The 25,728-nt window shown below is 42.1% G+C and overlaps 1 protein-coding gene across 2 annotated transcripts in view; it reads right to left on the minus strand.

Annotated features, from left to right (window-relative positions):
* Positions 1-23,324, minus strand: part of LOC125881075 (C-terminal-binding protein 2) — a 147,630-nt gene extending 124,306 nt beyond the window's left edge. Inside the window, exon 1 of one of the 2 annotated variants that reach the window (XM_049564026.1) lies at positions 22,972-23,324. The gene's annotated coding sequence lies outside the window, so the exon portion shown is untranslated. The remainder of the gene's footprint in view (positions 1-22,971) is intronic. The other variant, XM_049564028.1, reaches the window with a different exon arrangement.
* Positions 23,325-25,728: the final 2,404 nt, after the last annotated feature.

Below are 25,728 nucleotides of genomic sequence, written 5' to 3' on the forward strand. Positions count from 1 at the left end.
AAACTGTCAAAAACCCAGCTAATCAACAGAAGTGTGTACCACTGAGGTCTGACTCTGACCGGGAGAAATCTGCAGCGTGTGTAAAAAGATAGCCTGGAGGAACTATCGGCAACAAAGCCCCTGAGAACTCAAGAGAAACTCAGTAAAGTATTCTCTGGTTTCAGCAGTTCTCAGCCACAAGCAATAACCGCTATGCAAAATCTAACGTGAGTGGCACACCGACTCTTCCTCCTGCACAGGATTTTAAAGAATGTCTTGTCACGGGTAAATACAGTGACGCTGCAGATGACAGCAGAGCGGAGGACTTGTCAAATAGTCAAAGGAAGATTTTTGTTTTACCAAAAAGCGCTTGTTGCAACAACAGATCACAAATTGTGAGATAATTGGCAGCATCCGATAGTGCCAAAAATCCCAACTGATGGAAAAGCCTGTTAGACAGATGCATTTAATTTAATATTTAATGAACAAAAGCACAGCTTGCAGTTCAGGTGCCTTGTGACTCTCCAAAATTTAATTTTTAAGGAGCCAGGTGTTTTTATTTCTCTTATATCAACAGAATTCCACCTGCAAAGAGAGCACCTTGTTGGTGTTAAGCTGCTATTGCTTCATTTCCACTGCATGCTCTGGCTCAACTCGACTCACCTTGATAACAGGTCCTTTTCTCCATTTTGTTTAACACTGCAGATATTACCCCCTCAGTGAGGGTGGGATTCTGCCATGACATCCTCAACTTGATAAAATCCTTTTATTGGCAACCAAACAGAGGAACGTCGGCACTTGGCCAATTGCACGGTGTAGTTTTGTTACCCTAGTTGCTTAAGTCGAATGAATAAAAAAAAAAAAAATTGTTGTCACTTTTGACGGTAGCTTGGCTATTCAAAAATGGTGGGTTTGTGCAGGATGTCCCATGCCATGCTAGTGACAGTTCTCTCTGACCTCTCAGAGGTGTGCAGTGTTTCAACTCCGCCTTTTAGTATCGTCTCAGCTTGCTAAGAACCTCAACCAAGGAGGCACCAAAAAAAAGCACCAGGTACTATCCACTAGGGCTGGGCGATTAAGCAAATGTTATCTTCAATTACAGTTTTGGCTTCCAACGAACTGAGATAAAACAATTAACGTGCCACATTCTGTTTAGCAATGATGCTTTTGTTTTGTGTTGCATTATAAACCCAGCGCACCCCTTTCCTTTACTGCTCTGCACTCAGTGTTGCCAACTTGGTGACTTTCTTGTCCGAATTAGTGACTTTTCAGACCTTACGTCACAAAACGTAGCCTGCTGCCAGTGTGACCACTAGCGTTGTACCGATACCAGTATCGTAAATGCCTCCGATACTGCCTAAAATGCGGTATCGGGTATCGGCGAGTACATTCTATGACCAATCCAATACCACGTAATGCCTCACGTCATTACGCATGCACGCTACAGGCAAACGAAACAGAAATGGGGCGGAGTTTAAAAAGCATTCTACTGTAGCCTTTAAAATGTCTTTTTTACCAAATTGTTTGGCTGCACTTTAACCTGTGTCTTGATCTGTGTCAACACTGGATAATAATAATAAAAAAGTTTTATGGCATTCATTCTACTATTATGTATTATTATTATTATTATTATTATTATTATTATTTTTAACGCGCTGGTATCGGATCAGTACTCGGTATCGGCAGATACCTAAGGTTCAGGGATCAGAATCAGTATCAGGAAGGAAAAAGTGGTATCGGTACATCTCTAGTGACCACTGCAGGATCAGCCTATTGAGCTCTCTGAGCTCTCAGAAAGGCTGTTAATGTTTCACTTACAACGGCATCACCCAAATGTGTTGGTAGATGTGCTGGAAGATGAGTTCTTATCCCCCCAGTGTTCAGGCAGCCTCCCACCGTACCAAAGTACTGACTAATGCTATAGAATAGAGTGTTAATCACTGCTAATATCCGACCACACTATCTATTTTCCAAACTCTATCTGATGTTTTTGGGCAGGTGATAGAGCCTGATCCATTGATGGCCACATACGGCGTCTCAGGAGAGGGTAATCCTCTCAAAAGAAGCAAATCACAAGCGGTGTTGGGTAGCGTTACTTTTGAAAGTAACTTGTTACATCACAACGTTACCGTCGATAAAAAGTAATTTGTTATGTTACAGCATTACCAACAGAGAAAAGTGACTTCTTAGAGTAGTCTTGCGTTAGCAAAAAAGAAAACCCCTTTACTATACCCCTTTAAATGACTCTCCCAACATCGAATGACATCATTCTATGACCTATAATCTGTATCTCTGCAGGCTAATAACAGACAACAATATTGCCTTCAAAACATGTATTAATGCTTTATGTTTGATCACAAAGCACTCCTCCATAGCTGAGATTGGTAGCATCTCCTTGACTAGCTTGGAGTTGCTTCCTCAAATTTGAAGTTGAATTCTTCGCAGCTGACAGACACTTACTATCACCCAGACATAGTTAGCATTTCACTGTTATGCTTTTCGCCCGCAAATTCGTATGTCAAAGCTGCCTTCTCTACCATCTCGCTCGCTGAAGTAGAAGATGAACAGAGATGCTGTCGATGTGTCTGGGATTTTCTTTTCTTGTCAAAGTAACAGATCACGTGTTTAAAAATGAAACTAAGTACCAGATTACTTAATTCCCTGAACTAACGTGTTATGTTTCTAGTTACAACAAAAAAGTAATCTGGGTTCGACACTGACTACAAGATTGCAGTTTTATGTTAATAGCACACAGGATGGTTCTCCTAAAGTGAAAAAAAAAAACCAGCAACCTCCAAGTTACATTTTATGGCTAAGAGATGTCATACAGCACCTAAAACTCAAGACACTCTGGTTTCTATTTCGAGGTTCTGCTGACAAATTTGATAAATGTGGTGTCCTAACTTGGACTATGCTGAATCTGAGCTTTAAATCTCCTTGTATATACTCATCACATCAATCAATCTTTTAACTCGCCATTATTAAGCAGCTCTACTATCCACAGCTTTTGCTAATGGAAAACCAAAAGACAGCGGGATGAGTTGAGTAAAGACTTGCCGTACAATGCAGTGGAAATGCGACATATGAGTGTGTAACCTGAGCCAAACTGAGCACAAGAGAGGCTGGGCGCCAGCATCGACAGCAGACGTGCTGCATGAGTGCATCATGTAGACGTAATGCAAGATTAAACTCATGTGAGAGAATGTGCACTGATATGTGTACAACATACAACAACATAGCAAACATAGAAACATGCTATAGGTTCTATAGGCGTCGTCTTTTCACACAGTCTGCAGAATCATATCAGATGCCAACAAACATATTAATCCTTCTGTAACTCATCTGCTTTGTTTAGAAGTGTGAGGATTAATGTTATCTACATATTTACATACACAGGTGAGAAAATCCAGACTATAATTGTGCTGCTATGTTTTAGCATTGACTTTCATCATGTAGTTGTCAATTACGGCCGCAGTAGGCTCGTTACAAAGGCTCACTTTCAAAGATATTGATGATCTGGCACCAAAGCAGATCTGGCCACTGTCACTACCCAGCTAATTACAATATATCCTGGTTCAGAATCGATCAGTTTATCAACGGATCAATAATTAATTCAATTAATATGTGTCCAGCTGATGTTTACGCCAAGTACAAATGATTGGTATTCTGAGACATCTAAGGCTGTTCTGAAGATATGAGCTATTTCTAGACGTCTGCTGCACACCACGTCCAGGAACATCCCCGCAAATAGCCTAGACGAGAATGTAAACAAGACATTATTGCTTAAGAGCCAGTAACGTTTTTGGCCAAGAAGATTATGACAGAGCTCAGTCGCCAACTGTCATCCTCTATGGCGTCTTTTTTTCCCTAATTGCATACTTTATATTCCCGTCAAAAAATTACATGAAAACATGAATTCAGATTTGTATGGCCTTCAGTGTTTCATAGCAGGAGATCCTCAAATCTACGGCATCCAGTCTTAGTGGGAACAGTAGGAGGCGTTCTTTCTACAACAGGAAGCAATGACCCGTGATGGTGGAACAGCCACTCACGGCAGGAAGTCGCCCATTTCTTTTTCCTCCCTAAGCCTCACCTCCTAGTGATTAGGGGAACATCTGCAAACACAGACAGTCCTCTCCGCTTTGCTTTTCATATTTTACACAAGCAAACTCCAGGAATCATTACCCAACATGAGCTCATCATTAGCACATTCATAATTCAGTGTAATGGATTATGTAATTGCTCCATTAATCAGGGGAGCCACCCCAGCATACTCTCCTATGCATTAGTTTAATTATGGGAAATGCCTCTGTTAAAATAGATGCTCTGTTTGCCGTGGCAGAGTTTAAAAGTCTGGATTTGGCACTGTGGGGACTTGTGCAGGATGAAGTTTAGAGGCAGCTCGGCGATGTATAGCCCCGAGTCTTTGTGGTGCGCTCGCAGACAGCTCTTCAATAAAATGTGTCATGGCAGTAGGGCAAAATGAAAAAGTAGGCAAAAGGGCAAATGCCTTTCAGGAAACTAGTTGTCGAGCTTGTGCGTCACTTAAGTCACATAATTTATTGACATTTGCGAGGCAGCGCCTGGGTGATGAATATTCTGGTTATATATATGAAGCTGGAAGTGTCTGAAACAGATTAAGACACGTTAGAAATGGAGGTACTTGTCATCTGATTCCAGCAGCTGGCATGACTTGTGAGGGCTTAATCCAACAGTGTCATCAGCTATTTGTCAAGGAAAAGAGATAGAGGGCTCTGCACCTCCTCCTCCTTACTATTGTTGGAAGCTCAGTACGAGAGTCTGGCTGCAGTCCTTTAGTTTGAGTGACATTTGACTATCATCACCGAGGGATACTCTGTGTATTTTGGTCGTCTCATCCTTGTTAAAAAGGTCAGTGATAGGCAGAGGCCCCTATGCGCTCATAAGTACGCTGAGTGCTGACAAGAAAAAACAGCTTTTGTTGAAAAATAAAAAAACCTGCTGTTACATAAGAGAAATCACTCCACATATACAGAAATTGCAGCACACTTATCGCTTATTTTCCTTGTCTGCTTTCCTCCCCCAGATTGTACTTAAAGCGCTTCCTTTCTTACTTTTGCCTTGTTCCTGCTCTTGGATGGAGAGTGGGAGAGCCTGAAAATTAATATGCATTTCATATTGCTGTATATATAGTCCAGCAGCATAAACCTCAAATCCAAATAAGACCCGAGTGATTGGTCCTTCAGTCACTACCTACACAAAACAAACAACTAAATGGTTTGTGGTTACTGTCAAGATGCTGGCAAAGCTTCACAAGGCTTAAAGCCCGCTGCCAATAACGCAGCCCGAGCCAAACAGAAAGACAGAGACACACACAGAATAAAACATGGCAAGATTTTTTTTCCCATTGTGAGAAATGCCCATGTAATTCTTAAAAAAAAAAAAAAAAAAAAAGAGAAAAGCTTACGTATTCACCTCGTAGAAGTGACATTTAAATAGGACGGAGCCATTTTCTTCCTCAATCCCTTCCCTTTCTCCTGCTCCCTCAGTGCCACTGTAATTTGAAGCTGTCGCAAACAAATCCTCCGAACAGACCTTTCCAAAATGTCAGGTTCTGTCAAGCGGGATGACGGCCTCCAAAAATCAGGCCCTTGGAAACTTTTGTCGGGAAAACAGAGGAGTTCGAGTGCATTTACAGGCAGTCACCATTCACTGCCAGTCGAGCGGGTGCTGGAGAAGGAAGAGGACAAGCTGAGCTGCTGATCCGACAGCATTGCTCGATTTTACAAGTACTGCTCAATATTCATACGTGTGTCTATTTTTCTACCCAAGCATTTACTGCTAGTCTGGGAAATACTTCAGGTTGGTGCTCTCAGGGCAGGTAAAGACAGTCATCAGTCCTGTAATGGCAGAAAAATCATCTCTTATCTCCTCAGCCAAATACTGCCTGAACATGCAGCATGTTCAATCAAACCAGTTCTGCCACCAGTGCTGCATCTGGCTCCGAAAACCTGAGACTGGTCTGGAGAAATGCTGTTTCATGTACTGTATACCACTGTATACAACTTCCTGAGGAAAAACCAATCCCAGCACCATACTATTAATTGTATACATCTACACATTTCCTTAAAAATGTGTTAGAACAACTGCAATCATGGCTTCAAAAAGGAAAAGGGGTACTATCTGAAATTTGAGTCTTCTGATTATTTTAATTTAGTGGCAAAACTGGAAAAGCCAGAAAAATAGAGGGCTACAAAAACTACGACTATAATAAGGGCTGCACAACATATCACTTCAGCATTGACGTCGCAGCAATAGTCACATCGCAGGACGTCCGATGTCAAGTAAGGAAAATTAACTGAAACATGTCATGGTACAACTTTTTACGGCTTGATACAAATGTAAAACTTGCCCGGTTTTCATTTTCAGTGGCTAATGTTACCAGCCAAGCCTTCCTCTTTTTAAACAGGTAACATATGTATGTAGCGTAGTCTGGCGGAATTTGCTATGCGTGTAGAAAAGTAGCATGACTGGGCCGGCAAATGCAAACACAGTGAAGCACATGCTTTTCCGAAGCTACAGTCGTCAGCAGCAAAGTGTCCAGATGAGCTTGGGTTCCAGTATAACGACTATACAAAAGGCCGTGTTTTGTGCAACATTATCACAACGTCTGCCAACTATCTTCACCGCAGAGATGCGAGCCCATAAAAGCTAGTTACTAGCTACGAGCAATGGCTAAACCGAATTGCGTTAGCCTAAATAAACCAATGGTCTCTTGATGACTGTTCAGAGCCACGAGGCTGGAAAGGTAACATTAACATTAATCTACACTCTGATTAATATCCATAGCGCACCCCGCTAGTAGTCGACCATGACCTCAAAATGAGCGAAGAGCAGAAGGGGAGCAACATGAGGGAGCCCCCTAATTATAGGCTTGGATTGATAGAGAAGTATTACATGAATACAGTGGTATTCATGTCACCCATTGTACCAATTTCATTGTAGATGAAATAGAAATGTCTGAACACCACTTGAAATATGTGACAACTACTATCCAAAGAATGTTTGTATCAACTGTGGTTGCATTTAGATGAAGACTTTTGGAGATGTAGATGTTAATTCATTTTGCATATTCTAAAAAAATACAGAGTGACGGACTTCTGAAGCTTTGTAGGACACACTGGTGATGTATTAGGGTTTTTTGAGTTACGGAATGTGAAATGTATTGAAATTCAAATTAACTGTAATTAGTCACGCCCCCTTTAAGCAATCATTTTCAAATCTCGTGCATCAACTGAGACATGACCCTAGATGACGCAAGCCAAGGTTCGAACTTCCTCCTCCCCCTCAGAAAAAGTCTTTAGAGTAAGAAGTTGTTTTTCAGCTTCAATTCGTATCTTTGTATTTCATCGGCCATATTTTAAGGCTATATCTTGATACACAATATTTATCTTGATATTTTCAAATCTCCTCAAAAGGACTTCATTAATGCTTGGACTGAGAGACAAAATCCAACATAGCAATATTTCCGACCAAATACTCTCTGATGCAAAAAAGTTGTGGGGGTGACTGTTGTTTTCCTTTGTTTTGTTTTTCAGAAAATATTATCACGATGAGATTTCTGATCAGTAATCATCAATAATGTGGATATAACGACTTAAGGTTAAGGTAAGTGTTAAAGCAAATATAAAGTCTGGTATGTTGTTAAATTTACATCACTTTACTGTAATTCAGCCTTTAAAACGAGGGAAAAACACCATTTATGCCATATCACGATACAATGATGTCTCATTTTATCATAATAATTCCAGATATGAATAATAATTTCCAAGTAGAGCTATTCAAGTAATCGGGTGGAAATTCCTGTATTGTTTCATATCGCAATAAATACTGCAGAAGAAAAAAATATCACAATGTCACTTTTTTTCAATATGGTGCAGACATAAATGTAATAAAAACGATTTCTCCTACATTGAGGCCCCATTCAGTGGAAGCACGATCTGTAACTAGACTGGGCTGGACAGAATGGGAATGCTGGACAATCGTCATAAAGCCTGCAGTTTGCTCAGGGTCAAAAACATTTAGAGCAATGAAAGAATCTCTTGGTACATTTTTCTTGCATCAATATAGGCGGAAGCCGCACACAAAGCTCGGCATGTGTCAGAGACAAGAATTCAGCGACTATGCATTCAATAACCTCTGGCACAAAGAAAGTTAACAAGAAACTGTTAGCAGAGTGCGCAATCTCAAGAGTCATTTTACTGCCCTGAGTGTGAGGGAATGAGACGAGGGAGAGCAAAGGGAGCTAATCAACTCTTACTCTTCAGTGGCATTTCATGCACTGTCTGCCACTGGTTCAGTGTGCACAAAGGGCACCGAGCATCAATAAGTCAACACGCTACTGTGGCAGGAGTGGATCCAGACTCCTCAGCCATGAAAAGAGAGACAAGACTTTATAGCGAGTGCAAAATGAAATTAATTTTGCAGATGAACTGCTTGAGGGGCGCAGAGTGACTTAAGTTAACGTGGTGAGCGTCAGGAAAAAAGTTTAATATGAAAAGAAAATCTGACCTCCACAACAAGACCTGGTATGGATTGAGCTGCTATATTTGCATTTCTTAAGACACAGCTCCGGAGTACAAAAAAAGCTGTCCTCTCGCTGCACCTTGTATAAGATGCTGAGCCAATAGAGGTGGTGGGCGGGGAGAGGGAGGTAGAGAGGTTAGAGGAGAAAAAGAGAGAGAGGAAAAAAAAGCCTCTTTGCTGCCTTTTCATTTTGAAGAATTTTGCACTGCCATCTTCTAATCTGTGCCATCGCAGCTGCACATCGTGTCACCATGTCCAGAAGGCCAGGCTGGTTCTGAGCTTTTTTTTTTTTTTTTTTTACTTTTCTCCCCCTCTTCTCTCCTCCTTGTTGCCTTGCATCAGGCACAGGATCTGAGGCTTTAATATGGCTGCCAGTGAGGCAACAGCCATTTAATAACAATGCAATAGTTCCTCACAGCGGTAGTCCAGTGTCGCTCGCACACCCCGCCGTGTGCAGATGGTACATTGTCTGTGGTTTCCGAAAACATTCTCCTATCTGAAACATTTTTGCCTTTCTCCCCCACCACACACACTGCCCTTTTTGTCAGCAATATTTAACTCTCGTCTTGATAGAAACAACATACACTTGCTCTGCAGTCTTATTTCTGCTATTATTGCTCTTGTCTCATTTCGTAACAGGTCAGCTGAAGTGCCCCCCCCCCCAGAGGTGGTCTGACTGTGTGTGTGTGTGTGTGTGTGTGTGTGTGTGTGTGTGTGTGTGTGTGTGTGTGTGTGGTTGGCGGTAAGCCTCTTGCATGTGCCTCGCAGCCTCCCGCAGTGGGGGACATCTGGAGGAGGCGTTACCGTGTACACAGAAAAAAAAAAAAAGAAGAAGAGTTCAGGCCTGAAATATCATCCTCCAAGGACATAACTGGCTTTCATTAACACACAAAGGGGGGAATATGGTGTCGGAGATTTATTCAAATCAACATGGCTAATGTTGCCATAAGCCAGTCACCTTGCCAAGTTACCCTAAAACTCATTCTCTCTATCAGTGGCCCTCTTCCCTGGCTCGCCGCTGAGAGCAATTAGTGCACATTTTGATGAAAATGACCGGTAATTCAGTGTAAGGAAAAAGCTTCGGAACAACCATTTCACAAGGTAGATGTTCATTATGCGCCAGCAGGGAAGAGCCTCCTCTTAATAGAGTGCCAGTCATAAACATCCCTCATCATCACCGGGCTTGCCATTTGATCTCACCTCTGGGGGTTCTGCACTGGGCATCTTCATTCATTTCTTCTGTGTCTGTTTACTCAGTAATGGACTCTGCCCAGAGAGTTGTTAAGGGGGGAACAAAGTGAAAGTGCCCGACACTCTGCTGTGGCGGTGATTAACGACTGAATTAGAAAGCAACTCCGGGTCACCTTCTTTAACACCGTGATGGATGATCTAATGCTAAAATCTGATAGCTTTTGTTATAGGTGAGCTACAACCTGGATCACAGGTGGAGTGACGGCGCATTTACATTGCTTAACAACATTCCCGTACATTGGCGACCAATAAACACTGTGCTGTAATTAACAGCCAAAAAAACAATGTGGTGAGAACCAAACTGAGATGAGATAATAAGCATCTCGCTGATGAGTGTGCATGCAACTGTGTCCACCACTGTCTGTAAAGCCTTAGTTAGCGTTGCCCTAGTTCAGCTGTGTATGCACCATCTCTCCTGTCACAGGCAGTTTACAAGACTGGGAACGAGGGTTGCCATCTGTCCCACCTCTATGGGGTGCACAGAGGGACGTTTTGCACAGTTTTGGCATGCCTGACTTCCCCTAATGCTGCACAAATGTTTAGAGACATTACATAAGCAATGAGACCTTCAGTAGGGTGGAGGGGGAATGGAGATGGATACATGCGCAGGGAAAAAGCAAGAGAGGAAGAGAAATTAGAAAGTGTGAAGGAGTAGACCTTCATTCTCCTAACTGACTGCAAACAACGGCACTACAGGGCTGTGATGCTGCTGCTGCAGGGTACAGGAAGACAATAAAATAACAACCAAGAAGTCTAGTTTGAAGGTCTTTCAAATGCCAAGACCCTACATGGGGTATTTTCACACCTTTGGGGCAGGGCTGTATAACTCTGGAAAGTTTTAACAGCCACAATAATTTTTCCTTTACATCTAAATTCTGGGCAGGTAAATTGCAAATGAGCCAAATGCTGCAGGGTGAGTGAGTTTGCTTTGATAGAGCAGTGCGATGTAGGATGCTGTGGCAATGCACTGCCACAAAAGTAGCCAGGAACAACCTTTTTTTTTGTTCCCATAGCGCAGTTGTTTGTCTGAATACGCCTTAACAATTGGCCAAAGTGGGAAGTCAGTGGGAGGTGGATCAAACCTAACAGCACTGCAGACTGCAGCTGCTCTGGCAGAGGAGGCAATCTGAAAACAACAAAAAAAAATAGAGTTCACTTTCTGCAAGGGAAGGTGATACTGAGCTCAATGAAATATAGCTTTTCCTGGAAACCAGGAAGGAGAGGAACAGCAACTTGATGCACAGATGCATTGGTTTTGTCCTGTGTGTGTATGTGCATGTAAAAGGTGGGAGGGTCACCCCCAGCGGAGTACACAGTGAATGTCCTGGGAGAGGTTTAAAATACTAAGACATGTTGCAACGGACACCTGGAACAGCATTTGTATGTAATTCTCTCCTTGCTCCTTTCACAGCAGAACAAGATGAGATTTCACTGGAAAACTAAAGCGGCCACTGTGACAAAGACGGGGCATGCAAATAGGAAGAACAAGAGGAAGTACATTCCTACACATATTCCCCACTCTGACACAACAGCAACATATAAAACAAAAGTGGAAAACCAATTTCAAAGCATGCATACGTTTGCCTACATTAATTTCTTTCCTAACAGACATGATGCAGCCCACAGCGGCAAACCTAATACACCTTTCAGGGAAAAGCTGCTAACATTCAAGGACCAGCACCTTAGACGTTTTTCAGCTTTTCTGAAAAAGACTGATTTTAACTGAGTGACACGACAGCATCTCCTTGGAAATATACCTAGTGACTGCTTCAGTGCATTTCCTCCACCTCAGACTGTCCATTCTCTATTTTCTAATTTCGATAAAAGGACCACTTAATGTTGCCTCTAAGTGCAAGCTCGCCACTCTGTCCTTCCACCTCGTGACCACCTTGTTGCTCCCTCGTCTCTCGGCGCTCTTTTGTTGTGGCTGATGGTGTGAATGCGTGGTCGGCTTATGTTCAGTTTAATCCCTCTTCCTCTTCCAGCTGCTGATCATTTTTGTCAATATTGGAGCCAATTGTGAATCAACAGAGTGAGACAGGCATCTCTGAAGTACACAACGTTGCATCTGAGAAGTGGTTTTATATTTTCTTGTGCCAAATTAATCATGACTGCTGTCGGTAAATTCTGCCCACCAGTACAACCCTACAAGGCACCATCCTGCTGATGGTGTTAGGATTATAACTATGTGTGGTTGAGCTTGATAGAGCACGCTGGGCTTGGGACCAGATGGTATGTTTTCTTGAGGTAGAAACTAAATCATTATTTGCTGGGGTACACAGGTTGCACAGAGGCAAAATCCTCACCTATCACAACAGAGAACAAGCTATGCCAGTGAGTGTTAATCTCCTTGCTCGTACTGGTTGGTCACCTGCACAGTGGTGGGTGGGATCTGGAAGGTCGGGGTCAAGGATTGTGCAGTCTTCCTCACAGTCAGGTTAAACAACATGGCTTCCACGTGGCTCTAAAGGCACATATCTGTCTATCCCCTCCTCAGGCTGTCGGTGGAGTTAGCAGTGACAACAGTGGCAGTGTTTGGAAATCGGTCACACAAAATTGAGTACAACAGGGGAGAAAAAAAATCACAAAACATTGTAGTTCTGGTCAAAAATTTCACTCTGTTTTACTGAGTAGTTAGGCTGTCCTCTAGGCCCTGTTACCTCACCTAGGATGCAGCCACGATACTGCACATGCACCGATTTATCGGCCAAGCATCAGTATCGGACGATATTCGCCTTGTTGACTGCCATTAGCAAATAAGATGACATTCGCCGATGGCAGTGGTCGATGTTTGCTGCCGTGTTGCATCAATTTTGCGCAGTCTAAAAAGCAAGGCTCGAGTCTAACGGTGTCCCCCTGTTCTGGGGGCAAGAGAAAACTTGTTTGGGACGAACAGAGACGCCAGAGGGATGAAACAACACAGTAAATTTAGTTTAATTTTTGTTTAATAAATTTTTCATTTTCTCTTATAATGCTTAATTGTGAACAACAAATCTGCGTTGAAATCAGCAGGAGGAGAGCTAGCTAACATTAGCCAGTAGCAGCCGGTAGCCAGATCTAACAGCTAACAGAGGTTGCATCGAGTTACATTATGATGCATTCATGCTCAATTTAGTAAAAATTAGTATTGGGTGAAGGGAAATCTTAACGTTCTCATGATGTGTTCAAATGTAATCTTGTAAAATGTAGTTTTTGGTGAGATATTTGGACGACACATTTGTTTAAAGGAGAAATTTGATGATGTTTTCACAGCAATATTTGATAAATGTTAGAGAGAGTATTTGGATACTTATATAATAAAACTAGTTCTAAAGGTTTTTCAAATTAAAGGTTGTTACCTAAATTTGTATGACTGAATTTGTTCTCATTCAAAGATAGTGTAATGGATGGCTAAATGACTTAAAAACAGTTCAGTTATGATTTTATAGTGATGAATTCTTTCTTTTCCTGGCACAAAATGGGGGATAAATGACAAGAAAAACAAAAAAACAACAACAACAAAACATTGGTATTGGATTCAGCTATCAGCCAAATTGTTATTTTAAACATTAGTATCAGCTCAAAATTTCACAATCGGTACATTCCTAATTTTAACTTTTAAATTTAGGTCTTTACTTCACTTTAAAGTAGTGTATTTTTTATCCTATTTAGCTCCAGGTCAGAAAATGTGTGGCAGTACGAATATTCGGTAACTGAATATATTCGGCCGAATATTGCAAAAAAAACACACATTCAGTATTTGGTGGAATAAGTCAAAAGCAAGGCCGAATAATAGCGGCATGTTTTGATAACGCAATCAAACAGCTTGCGGTGACGGACGGAGTAAAATGTTGGCAGTGTGGCAATATTTTACTCCATCCGTCACTGCACTTGCATTTGCGACTAAAAATAGTTCTGTGCAAGCAAAATAAATCATTCAGCACGCTGTGCGAGTAGAGATTTCAACCAGCAGCAGAAACAAAAGGCGAATCCCACCGGTTGTGGGTTGAACGGGGGTCACAGACACAGACAGGAATACGTATTCCTGTCAAATACGGCAACCATAGTGCTCCGCGGCACAAGACAATGGCTCACTGGCGACGGAAAAGTCCGGCTCCAATAATGTCCTCTACTTGGCGTCATGACTGCCCAAAAGGACCTGAACAGCTGAGCTGTGGCGGCACACAGGTGTGACGTGTCAGAGGAGAAACGAGCCGTTTACATTTCTCTCTTTGTGGCAGGTAACGGTCCACAAACCTCACCGCACTTTAGGGACTGTTCTTTACTTATGAAGGGACTGTTCTTTACTTGTCAGGGGAGGAGGGTGGCTGGTTGATTTTTTATTTTATTTATTTATTTTATTTCAATCCCCGCTATGTTAATCACTTACTGATGCTGTTTTTGATGTATGAATAAGTCAATAAGTAATTTATTCCATTGAAATATCATTGATGTATTATAGAACAGTGATTTATCTTTTTATAAATGACAAAAGGCACATCTGCCTCATTTTCGCTGTGGTATCATGATACTACTCAGAACCGTGATACTTTCACTGGTATCGTACCGTGGGTCCCAATTCTGGTACCGTGACAACACTAATCTGGAGGGGGTTCATCTGCAAAAACTAATGAAAAACTAAACAACGGTATTTGATATTCGGTATTCGGTACTCTGTACTCGGGATTTGGCCAAGCGTTTAATTCCATTCGGCTTCGGCCACAAATTTTCATTTCGGTGCATCCCTACCACAAATATTACAAATCAATGGAAATTCATAATTATATGTATTACAGAAAAGCTTAAAAATTCACATTACATCCTTCTAATGTGATTTTTTTTGTTCATGTTATAAAACACTTAAAATGTTCAGCCTTTTCATTGCCAACCTATCAAATAAAATCTTACAGGATGTCAGTGTACATCGAGTTTTCTTGTGGAGTCATAATCTAGTTGCTGGATCCAAGCAGCACAAGTGGATATCACTTTGATTCTAACTGAATTTCAATCACTAATGTTGCATGTCAGCACTGTGCAGTGGGGAGGAAACGCTGCCACTGATACCAACCACCTCCAACGAACAGCCTCCAGCCTATCGCTACCTATATGCTGACCTCAGTCACTGATTTTATCACTTCCTCATACTGCATACATACTGTGAGGTTTCCGTGCGCCTGTTCAAATTTATCTATGTTAACGGCGCTGTACGAAATGCATGCATATCTATCAGGACATTTGTATTACACAGAATTTGCCAGAAACGAGACAGCCCAACAGATTCATTAACTGGGCTGATATGCAGATACGCAGGGATAAGCTGCAGATACTGTGTGATAAAGTGTCGAGTGCAGCAGGCTTCTAAGGCCGTCTGAGCAGCGAGGGATCTTGTCGCTGTTATCACGGTGGTCCTTCTCCCTCCTTCATAGCCTGCCCTGCAATTAATGATGCACAGTGATTTTTCCTGGAACCACCCCCCCACCACCACCACCACCCATCCTGTGTTTGTATGTATTTATGTATGTGACAGTGTTTGTGCATGCTTGCATGTATGGGAGAAAGCTAATTTTCTCTACAGTGCACCAGAAGGATACTCGCTGAATTTGTATTCCGTAATGAGACGGGGGTCTGGGAATGATGGTGAATTTGTAAGCATGCATCATCTCCCGTAATTTCATTTAGTAGCCCTGTAAACACTTATAAATGCAGGCGGTAGTTACGGCACCCCCCTCCTGCTCTCAGCTCTCATCAGGCTCGCGCATCTCCAAAGAAACCAAGGGCAGGAGAGGAGGAGATATTGCAAATCACATTATGGGACATGAAATTAATCCACCCTCCCCAAACATTTGGCCTTCACACAGTTTAACCTTGAAACTGCTTTTTACTCCCTCGCACGAGGACTTCATAAACCCCCCACCACCACCACCTTCCGTCACATCCAAAAGAACGACTCTGACATTACAACAATGGCCCTGCCGAGGTAATTATTCAATGGGATCCTTCACCATGCTGATGATATGTTGTAATTTCATTTCACTTACGTCTGTTTCATAATGTAATACACAATTGAGCAGGGGCACTTTACGTCCCAAAAGACCACTTCCTCCTTAAGATAATAAAAGCCTTTTGTGCTTGCCTTTGAGAAATCCTTGGTGGATTATGCGAGTGTGGATTCGGGAGCACATCAATTAATATGCATTAAATGAAAGAGTATTAAGTTGTAAGAAAATAATTAATAACTCTAATTGCTGTGCTGCTGCTTTGCCCGACGACATCATACCTTAATGCTAACAGGACTGTCTCTGACATCAGCCAACAGGGGCCAATGTACAAGAGTTACTTGACCTTTTACATGGTTGAAAGACAATGCACTTCCACTTTATTACATGGCCACCTTGCTCTCCCCTGATGCTAATGCAGAGTCAGAGCGGTGCGAGATAAAAGCACAGAGTGACTGTTACATCCAATCCAATAACTGCAGAAGAACTCCTATCTGCTAGCCAACGCTGAAACCACATGAGGTTCAGCTCTACTAGTTTCAGCCAGGATAAAATACATCTGTTTGTGTTAGAGAATACTGTAGATCTCTTATACAGCCCTATCGCTGGATCTTGTCCCTTTGTACGGTGCAGAGAATAGCGCTGGCACAGGGTTCCCCGTTACCATGAAAAAGACATTCACTGCACCAATTACTGTATCCTTTACCCCTGTGTAGCTCCAGAAAACACAATCGCTGCCACTGTCAATGAAATTATAGCAATGGGGGAGTAAGCGATGACAGGGGAAAAATCTGATAACCCCCCCTTTCGACAAACACACACTCTTCAATGTGCTTTAAAAAAAATGAAGATGAAGAGTGCCTCAGGAGAACAGAGAAGCAAAGAAATGGGAATGACAAGCAAAATGTTTCTTTGAGATATCTTTTCAATATAGCATTTCTAAAGGTTAGAGGAGTTCTGAAGCCATGAGAGAGTAGCTGCGGCTGAGTGATGGCGCCTTTAGTTGCTGCGAGTAGCGAAGGTACCCGAGCAGCTTCCACTGCAGCGTGGAGTTTTAAACTTATTCATTTTGACCGAGAGCGATCCGCTGCAAGAATTACTGTCTTGATCAGTTTACAGTTCTACCTCTGTGTATTTTCTTTTTTTTTTTTTCAAAAATTACCCCAGCTTTCAGCTAAATCAATCTTGCCTTTGGTTGGAGATAATGAGCATGTTCGCCAGGCTTCAAATGAACACCGCCGCTCCCGGGCTCCTCAGCTCAACATAGTCACATCATGCAGACACTTTTGAGGAAGGCAGAAAAGAGAAGTCTTAGCCTTCAGAGACCAATTAAAAACACATATTCAAATTGACCTAAAAGGAGCACAGTAAGGCATTCATTTACAGTGCAGCCCCCGTCTATATTGCTTCACTCGCTACCAGATTCATTCCAATTGTTTCCAACTCTGACAAACAAACAATCTCATCAGAGTGGAAAAGACGATCTCATCTCTGCAGGATCAAAGACGATATCGAGAGGTAGCGAGCGCACACAGATATACTAATTTTCACACAACGCGCGCTGCATCTCATTCAAAAGGACACAGAGGCAGGATTTACCAGCTCAGTAGCACAGTATGCATACATTACATGATGCTTATTAAAGACCATAGTGAATATTAGATCATTATCGCTACTATCTCTGCGGTGAGAAAGACTTGCTACAAAGAAAATGACTGCACAGAAGATAGAGACATATTTGCTGTCTCTTTTGCCATTTGTAATGCTGTAAGTATTGGAATTTAATTGTATAAACATGATGTATGAAGGGACAAGTTTAGTTACATGACTTAAATATGACTTAGGGCTGTGGCACTGCATCTTCTGCTTGCAAAATTAGGATGTATGGCAATCTAGAACTGGTTCCAATTACGAGTCGTCTCCAAATTGTCCAGTCGTATGCCTCTGAGCTATCAGTTCCCTTTATCCTTTTATGCCTTTTTATATTTCTGACAGTTGTGCACTGCAACACAATGACGTTAAATTCATGCGTTTACACTAATCAAAACTTGCAACGAGAAGGAGTCGCGCCGGAGAGGAAAAGACGGTCCAAAGCGTGGCTTCATTTGAAAGAAAGATGACAGCAATGCTGCATGTAATGTCTGTAAAATGGTAGTTTCACCAGCAACATGCTAAAACATCTTTCTACGCAACTTGGGATTAAATTCCGGGAATGCCATGAATTTAACACTCTATGCTCTCAGGATGAGCATGAGTATTCAAGAACTCATTTGGACATCTGTATTCATTCAAAGTACAGAGCTCAACCTTTCAAATATGAACATGACTTTTTTTTTTACTTATCTAATGGGTAAAATCTGATTTTATTTCAGAGTTGCGTGCAATTTATTGCTTCGCTCTGCACCTCCTTGCGCCACTATCGCTCTCTCGGTTTTATTACTAGACTACTGCTGAGTGTGAGCATAAAGGCCCATTTATGCTCCATTTTACGTACGAAAATGTACGGCGGTTTCAAACGATGTTACCGTCACTGCCCACATACTTCCATGCGTCCTTTACGTTGGCATGGATGTTAAACAATATACCCACCAGAGGGCAGCCAAGAGTCAAAAGTTTATGACAACAACAAATTCAAAAACAAACATGGCGACTGTGGAGGAGATAATGATAATGTACCTCTTGCATAAAAGACAAAAACAGAGGCAATGTTGTAGGAGGCCGTGATGAGATGTTTATAGTTTCTAACGAACTCGCACAACCTTTCCTCAAAAAGTTCAGCCATTGTTATTTCTTCTTCGTGTCTCACTAGAGCTACGTATCAGGTAGTGACAGCAACACTGCCCCCACTGTTTCCAGTGGTACTGCTCCGTTTGGCCCATATCCGTAAGCTTTATGGAAACGTGAAGAAATACGGACGAAATGAACGCGGAGCACGGACAGAAGGCTCCATCTGGATCCGGATCTGTATTTAACGTTGAGCATAAATGGGCCTTAAGTGGTTTTAACCGGTTTAAAGACAGAAATGTAGGTTTACAGGGCTGATTAAAGCCTGGTCGTAATTCAATGAAAAAAAAACAAATTCAAATTGCACTTTTATTTTGGCCAGCTTACATTCCTGTTCTTACAGCAGATTTTTTTGTAAGCATACTTGAGTACACTATAATAATTTAATGCAATTACTCGAATATGGACGTGCTTAAAATGCCCATCCCTACAACAAGTGCCACCCCATCCCAACTGAGCAGCAGTAAACATCCTGTTATAATAACATTAGCACCATGCTGCAATGTTTCTACACTGTGTTCAGACTCGGAGATAAAACACTTGAGTTGAGGCAGAAAAACCTTTGTAGGCCTGCTTTTTCTTCACACAGAAAATTGATCAGGAATCAATAAGGGAACTGATAAAAAATCAGATAATAAGCAGAGTCGATGATGGCACTGGTATTAATAAAATCCTATCAAATCCCATCCCTAACTGCAACTAAAGATTACTTTTATTATCTGTTAATTTAATAATTGTTTAGCCAAGAAAAGCCCATATCACAACCTCCCACAGTGCTCACATCTTCAAAGAGCTTGTTTTGTCGAACCAACAATCCAAAACTAAAAAGCATTCAATTTACGAAGATGCACAGAAGAGAAAAGCAGCACATCCTCACATTCAAGAGGTTGCAACGAGCAAATGTTCAGCTTTTCCAGCTTGATAAATGACTTTAACAGTTATTCAATTAGCAAAATTGCAGATTCATTTTCTGCCAGTCGACTAATTTGACCACTAGAACCTATTAAGAAGACAAACTAGAAAAGGAAAAGAAGGGAAATTCAGGGAGCTCTTCAACCAGTCAGAATTTTATCCATGACATATTTGGTACCACAGCCCAGCGGGTATGCAGGGACTCTGAAACATGCTCCGTCTCGCTTTCACAGCACTTCCAGGGAAGCTGCTGCCATAAATCCCTTCTAATGGTCGCTGGCGAGGGAACTTTTTAACACAGAACTTAGCAGCCACTGTTATTCACCCGTAGAGCGAGAGTCTTGGGATGATGGATGGTAATAAATATTGCACGGGGCTAACAGAGGTCCCCTCAGAGACGTTCAATTGCCTTGAGTGATAGGGTGCTGCTCGGCAACACAGAAGAGGATGGCAGAGGGCAGGCTCTTCACGGGGTCGACTAACTGAGTCTGTTCAATTTCCTCCCTGGAAATATGACAGTCCCCATTCTTAACGATAACACTGTCTCACAATGGGGGAAGGTAAGTGGAAAAAAAGGGGGGTTTTGCAAAAAAAAAGTGTGTCGCCGTCTCTTACTTATGTATGGCAACTTTGTTGGTTATGAATGAAGAATTGAGTGTCTCAAGGAAAAAAGAAAGATTCACTGTGGAGTAGTAATGATTGTGAATGTACCTGGCATGTGAGGAAAAGGAGCACTACTCAGTGTTATGACCACTTTCCTGCTGCACTTGTGACCGGAGCAGTTTAATGGAGCTTTTCTGACAAGGGAGCCCTGTTGTGCCGATCTGCCCACCATCTTAACTGCTTCCTTGACAATGGCCGACAACAGAGCAGATGTCCGAGCTGCACACATCTGTAGTGGCCTTATACTCCTCCAGACACACACCCCCTTCCTCGTCCAATAAAGACAGACAAAGAGCTGCGTTGCCAAGGTCACCCTCAAAACTCAATTCTCTTATTGCTAACTTTCTTGTGACTATCAATACAAGTTCTTTGGGAAGTTTTAAAGTGACGTTGTATGAGGTACTATTTCAAAGTCAGTCATGGTGGTCGGCACATCCCCAGTTTGAAGAAGCAGGCAGGAGTGCCGCAACAGAAGCGAAGCAATGCACCGCTGTGGATGGGGCAGCAGCAAAAAGTATTTTAGCTACCTAAAAAAAAAAAAAAAAAAATCAGTATCAGTTTAAATGTACACTATATTTAGAATATTTTCACCACTTTACCTCATCATCAGACAGCTCTTTCCAACAGGAAACTAAAGCCGTTATCTATGCCACCAGACTCCATTGATAAAAACAGGAATTTTACCTCACTCAACACAGGAGTTGCAGGTCTTCAGCTGCCTCAGTCGGTTAGTTTGTTGGTATTATTGTGCGACTTTGGTGAATCTGAATTAACCATTTAAAAACATAGAAGTCACACTATGACCAAAATCTCATATCCCGATGATGATACCTATCCCGATATAGCACATTGTAATCCAATGAATAAAAAGTTGTCGTATTGCCATAAAAAGTATAATTTGTGTCACAACAATATAAACAATAGAGCAAAATATGAAACGATAGACAATTTTCTCTCGTCACACGACATATATCGTCATATCGCACAGCCCTAGTCACACTATAACGCAAACAAACTAACCGACTGAGGCAGATGTAGGTCAGCAACTCCCGTGTTGTGGGAGGTAAAATTACTGTTTTTGTCAATGGAGTCTGGTGGCACTGAAAGGAGTGCCGATAACGGCTTTGGTTTCCTGTTCAGAAGAGTTGTCTGACGGCAAGATAGAGCAATAAAAATATTCTCAGTGTAGTGTTCACTTAATCTGATAGTGAATTTTTTGTAGGCCTCGTTTTAAAGTGGCTAAAATACTTTTTGCTGTTGCCCCCGTCCACAGTGGTGCATCTCTGAGCTTCCGTCGTGGTACTATCGTCTCCAATCTGGGAGCATGCCGACCTCCATCTACTGTAGGTAATACACCACTTTAAAAAATCCAGACTATCCTTTTAAGATTCACTTTGATTTATCAAGATGACATTTTAGGGGCTGCATCAGGAGGACAGAAATCATCTCTGTTGACAAGAACAAGACTGACGATGCTTTTAATGATGAGTGATAAGAAATTAAGATAACTGTAGTTCATTAATCCAACATGTCGTGTCCTGTTGTCATGTTTTCAGACTAATCAGCGAATTAATTAGCCCAATAACGTGTAAGAATACTTTAGTGTGTGTAATTAACAAGTTAACACAGGGCAATTAGCGGCTCATTCATAAACTGGCAGCACCCAACAGTGGCTGTAAACATAAGATGCACTTTCCTGAGTGTTTTTTTTTTTTTTTTTTTTAAGTTTACACACTCCAGTGCTAAATCCTCATTGTGAATATCAGCTCAGCTACTATAAACAAGATAAATTAGCCTGAGTAAAATGCACCAAAGCATCCAAGAGTGGGAAGTACAAAAAAAATCAGTCCATTATTGTCCTCCAGTGGTTTTCAAAGTCACATCCTGGAGCCTCCAGAGGGGTATCATAGCAGGGGCATCCCCTGAAACATGAGGCTCACTTGCATTTTACTCACTTAACAACAAGAGTTCCTAACTCCAGTTTATTTGCACACATGCAGATCTCATGCAGCTCTCCACACCGAACCACAAAACCCTTTCGGGTGGGATTCCTCCAGGCAAAAATGTCATCAAATGCAGGTGTTTGATCCACTGCTTTAATCACTTGTGGGTGCAGGAGAAAAAAAAAGTTTAGACAGCCTCTGATCTTGTGTAATAATGTGTGACAGCTGCTTTAAAGTTTAAAATGGTGCTAAAACAAATACACGTGAAAGGTCAGGCGCTGTGGTGCAGCTTGGGCAGCAGATAGTCATTTAAAAAATAAAATTAAAAAAAGGACATGTCCAGGCTGAGCAGCAGCAGCTGAAGATTACACAGGATGACGTCTTTCACAACACTATTCTCCTGCAAAAACTCAGTCAGCCGGGTCAAGTGTGAGGTATTAGAGGATTTATGAGCAAAAAAAAAAAGCCTCACTGAAAAGCATGAAGACACACACAACTCCACAAGCTCTAACAATGCACTTCCTATTTTCTTTTGAGCCACACACACACACACACACTCCTCGCGGGGTAGAGCAAAAACAACAGCGATGTAAAGGTGAGGGACACTAATGGCTGCGTTTGAAGGGGAAACGCCAACATTTGACAGTTACGCCAGTTTACGTGGTCAGAAATACTGTCAGTGTGTGTGTGCGTGTGTGAGCGTGTGTGTGCGTGTGTGTGTGTACAACCCACCCCGACCATTCCCCCATCTTCATGGCGCAGTAAGGTGGACACACATGGCCAGAGCTTGTATGCGGACCTGAGAGCCGACGGCAGCCAGTCATGGCTAACTCTCCTCTCAAACACTGAGAAACTGAATTAAACGTGGGGAAAGAAAGCGGCGTGTAATGCGGTCTTACCTGGGTGAATGACGTCTAATGGCAAGTTGAGAAGCCGACTTTTTTTTAGGCACACGTCGGCGGCAGCATCATCCGCTCCGGAGAGAAATGTTTCATGTGAAGATTTGGAGTAATTTTCTGATTTCCACCTTATTAATCCTCCGCGCGCTACAACAAGCGGCTCCTTTGAGCAGATGGGAAGGAACGGACGGATACAGAGGAGTGATAACCCACCGGGGGAAACAGGCTACAATGTGTTAATACGCGTCCTTGTTTATTAAAACACGGCCGAGCGTATTTTCGTGGACGCCGAGTAGGTGTCTGTCTAACTGTTTCACTGCTTTATTTTTTTCCTCCCTGTCTCCCCCCCTCCTCCCCCTCCTCTCTCTCTTTGGCTGTAGTCACACTCTCCTTTTTTATCAAGGCGGGGTCTTGGGTCGTTTAAACCAATGACATAAACCAAGAAGAAGAAATAGCCCCCTCCTCCTCCTCCTCCTCCTCCTCCACCACACACACACACACACACACACACACACACACCTTCTGCTCACATGCTTAGCAGAAATGATGTGGTCAAATGGGAAATCTTGTTTTTATCAGAAATGACCATCTTGTTTTTTCTCTTAAGTGTTAAATTTTTATTAAAGAAAAGCACTTTAAAGGTCCAGTGCGCAGGATTTAGGGGATATAATGACAGATATGGAATATAATATAGTAAGTTCTAAAACGTGCAACGCAATTAAGTGACAAACATCTCAAGTTTGTAAAAAACACACTTTATTTTAAGTACAGTGAATTTCCAGTGCAAGTTTTTATTTTGAAGTAACGTTTCCTGCGACAGAGTGAGTAAATAACGGACAGCTAAGCCCCGTCTCCACGAAACGCTTTCAGTGTGGTACCTTTGGAACCAACAGTTAACCCATGGTTAGACATGGTACCTAGACCCTAGTGTTTCCACCACAAACAGTCTCTTAAATGTGGGCGGGGTTGTTGTCTCACTGCTCCGGCCAGCACTCACTTTATTTCCTCCTTTATCAGTCTGCACCTTGTTTATCCACACAACGAGGCTGCACGGTGACATTTTCAGAACAAAACAGGCTGCAGTGAGAGGCCGTCTTTACACGAAAACTATCCCATTTTCGTTTTGAAAAAGTTCATACGACATCTTGATAACAATTGCTGTGCACAAGCATCCGCAAAAATGACTAAAAACGCTGCAGTACACATGCCAGGCCAGTAGTTGGCGGTGTGACTTCGCAATGAAACCACACACGCCTGCGCACATACGCTTCCTTTACAGAGCAGTGATGTATAATGGTGCGTTCGTTTTGTACTCTGAGGTCGGAAGTCGGAAGTGGGAATGACGTCACCTCCGAGTTGACAATAGTTTTTGCATTCTAGTTGACAACAGTGGACAAGTCGGAAAAAAACATGGACGCCCGCAAGTCTAGCCGTAGCCACTGTTAGCAATATCAGTTGATAACAACGCTCTTTGTGGTATTTTGCACATACACACAGCGTAGCAACATCACGGATAAAAATTGAACAGTACTATGGGTGTGGCTGATCTAATGTAAAACAAATACGATAAAATTGCTATAAACAGTACTTTAGCAGAGTGTTTACTGACTATGTATGTGACCGGCAGCCATCTTGAATTCGTAAGTCGGGGTTGATGCGGTTGCTCCGAGTTTCCAAGTTGGAAATCCGACCTCAGGGTACGTTTGAGTTTAAACTTCCGACTGGGAGCTGGGAATTTCCGATCTCCGAGTACAAAATGAACACACCATAAGCAAACAAAATGTCAACTGTACGAACGTTTGTCTGGACGGACAACGAGATGGAGTTGCTACAGTAAATCTACACTTTGCTGGTGAAGCGTTCATAAAGTCAAAAGTGTGAGCAGCACAAACAGAGCTTGGGAGTCCGCCATTGTCGTTGGGATGGTCGACTTTCTCACATGCCTAGTGACTGGAACCGTAATGCGCATGTGCGAAAAGTCAGAGGAACTGCATATTGCAAGTTTACATGACAACGGAGACGGTACTGTTTCCAAATAATTGCACTCTGGAACCCCTTTTCAAAACGTTGTCTCTGTTGTGTAAACGATCAGCCAAAACTCAACTAAAATTTACCTTTTTCAGTTGAAATTGTTGTTGTATAAACGGGACCAGAGTCTCTCTCCGCGGTATATTTAAAAATAGCGGGTTTGTGCATTAAGTCCTTCTCAGGCAAGCTCAGGGGTTTAGTGTTGCCGGAGCCCACAGGAACAACGCTCCACGACACTTTTTTTTCTCAGAGTGAGGATTGGGATATATGCAGTTCACATAATCCGGTCAAAATTAATACACATTTTAAACACTTGAAGAAAAAGTCATCACCATGTGTCTACAGTAGCCCAAAAAGGACAAACCAAGCACTGGCTCCAGATGGGGCCATTAGCGTTTTTGCATTTTTGCTTTTGTGTGTCGACCACTGGAGTCAGCGGCCCCTCTGCAACGAGCAGCATCATAAAAACACCACTTTTTTTTTCTAAGTAAAACTGCTTTATTTAGTAGTTTACGAGTTTAAAACACCAGGTCCATTTGTTTCAGAGACGGAGAGACTTGTGTGGATAATTTGGCTCCTATAAAAAACATCCTGAACATCTGAATCTTAAGTTACCAGAGAAAAAAGGTAAGCGTACATTACCAGGTGCTAGGCTAATGGCTGTCTCATGACATGTAAAACAGCATTGGAGCAAACACTGATTTGAAACGTGAAACTGCTTTACACTTG

The sequence above is a fragment of the Epinephelus fuscoguttatus genome, linkage group LG20 (genome assembly GCF_011397635.1).
Source record: "Epinephelus fuscoguttatus linkage group LG20, E.fuscoguttatus.final_Chr_v1".
Classification (NCBI taxonomy): Eukaryota; Metazoa; Chordata; class Actinopteri; order Perciformes; family Serranidae; genus Epinephelus; species Epinephelus fuscoguttatus.